We start from the raw sequence: 2,500 nt of genomic DNA on the forward strand, positions 1-2,500 counted from the left end.
ATCCTCTATGAAGACACTGTAGGACTTAAGCGATTAAATCCTAATCTGCCAGTGAAAAGGGAAACGTTTCAGACACAGACGCTATTATCCTATGCGTATTCACTCTGATCATAGATTCAAGTCTGGCTGATATAAGAGAGTTAATCTGGCGTGTTTTTCCCCTTATAGATAAGCCTCGTGTTTAACATTTGCCAACTTATCACCGTGCTGGAATTTAACGCTTTTAGAAAAAGAGATAGGCCTATTATCCTTTCAGAATTGATACAGTGGTAACAAAAGTGTGATAAGTATTTAAGTCTGAAATGGATGTTTAGTCCTAAGGTTTAAGGATGTCGTAGAAGGTTCCCGCGTTTCTGAGGGCATACAATCATGAAAACACACGCAAACACACACACACACACACACACACACACACACACACACACACACACACACAAACACACAAACACACACTCACGCACATACACACACACACACTCACACATTCACACACACTCACACACACACACACACACACACACACACACACACACACACACACACACAAACACAAACACACACACACACACACACACACACACACACACACACACACACACACACACACACACACACACACACACACATACATATATATAGATAGATAGATAGTTTGGTAGAAAGATAGATATATAGATAGATAGATATAGATAAACAGATAGATATAGATAAACAGATAGATATAGATAAACAGATAGATATAGATAAACAGATATATATATATATATATAGATAGATAAACAGATCGATATAATTAAACAGATAGATAGAGATAAACAGATAGATATAGATACATACATTCATACATACATACATACATATCCACATGGTAGGAAAAAAACACAATGCAAAATACTAGGTTTATGAAAATGAGACTACAGTTTCAAAATACACCTGGATTCGCCACGGCCCGACGAAGAGCCAACTTTGTTTCCTCTGTGACTGCCTCGAGGTGCAGATGCTCCCTTCCTCTATCTGTAATATAATGAGACATTCAGAGGAAGGATCTCCCTTTTCGGACTATGCACGTTCTCTCCTCCTTGAACATATTCGCGCTGGTAGGAGGGATGTCGAGCATGCTTTCTATCGTTCACGTTCGGACTTCCTGAAGGAGCGGCTCCCCAGACATGTCTTCCAGCTCATAGGCGACGTTACTCATGATTCTTCCCGGTCCCACTCCACCAACCATGGCCGCTCTCTCCCAGAAACTCTCCATCCTCACCGCCCGCAGTCCCCGACGCTGTCACCAACCTATCTTCCCTGCCCTAGACCGCCTACCAGCAACAACTCCATGGCTTCGATCTTTCCTTTGCTCTCCGCCCTCACCCCCTCACCTCAATCGACATTATTTCATCCTTTGACCGTTTCATCTTTTCTCAAAGGAACTCCTTGCCTGATGTATCTCTTCTTCGTGGCGCTTTCATCCCGGCCCTCGAATCTCTCCTCCACTTTCCATTCCCAGGCGTTACCGTGAGGCTCTTGAAAGCCTGCGCAGGGAGGATGTCACCATTTTGCCTTCTGAGAAGTGCAACTCGGTGGTGGTCCTAGACCCTGCCAGGGACCTGTTGGGTGACGCCTCTACCTATGTACCCCTAACCGGCGACCCTCGTGAACGCATTGCTGCTACCTTCAACCGTCGCCTGAAAGAGATAGCAACCCTCGTCTCCCTCATTTCTATAGGCTACCTAAAACCTATAAGCCGGCCGTGCCTCTGCGTCCCATCGTCTCCTCCCGGGGATCTGTGACGCACCCTTTTGCGGCCCGGCTGGCGAAGTCTCTCACCTCCCTTCTTGGCACCTTCTCTCCTACTCATCTCCGCCACTCTCAGGACTTCATCTCCCGTGTTCATGGTGTCTCGCCGATGATCATTATGAGCTTCACCAAGGTCCCGCTTGATGACGTCCTCGCTTTCCTCCTTCAAAGGAGGCTACCTGCAGAGGATCATCCTCTCCCTCTGCCCACCGACGTCTTCCCCCAGCTGATTCGTCTGTGTGTGGTGTCTAATTCCTTTCCGCTTCGACTCTCAAACATTCGGTGTTGCCACGGGCTCTCTCCTCTCTCCATTCCTGGCAAACCTGTTCATGGAATTCTTCGAGTCTGAGCTTCTCCCTTCCATCTCCCTTCGTCCGTCGGTTTGGCTGAGGTACGTCGACGACGTGTTTGCTTTCTGGCCTCATGACTATGCCCTGTTCTCGGATTTCCTGACGCAGCTGAACTCTCTCGCTCCTTCCTCCCGTTTCAAGGTGGAGTGGGAGGTTGGCAACAAGCTCCCTTTCTTGGACACCCTAGTTCCTCGTTCTGCTGACCACTTCTTCTCCATATACAGGAAGCTTATGCATAGTGGTATGTACATACACTTCTCATACCATTCTCTCCATGTAAAGAGAAGCGTTGCCAGCTCGCTGTTCCTCCGAGCCCCCTGCATCTGTGACACCCAGTACCTAGATGGAGAGATCGACTT

The 2,500-nt window shown here is 47.4% G+C and overlaps 1 pseudogene; it reads left to right on the forward strand.

The window, feature by feature from the left end:
• LOC125035890 overlaps window positions 1-2,500 on the forward strand; it is a 10,241-nt pseudogene that overhangs the window by 3,808 nt on the left and 3,933 nt on the right.

This window comes from Penaeus chinensis, chromosome 20, assembly GCF_019202785.1.
Source record: "Penaeus chinensis breed Huanghai No. 1 chromosome 20, ASM1920278v2, whole genome shotgun sequence".
NCBI classification, from domain to species: domain Eukaryota; kingdom Metazoa; phylum Arthropoda; class Malacostraca; order Decapoda; family Penaeidae; genus Penaeus; species Penaeus chinensis.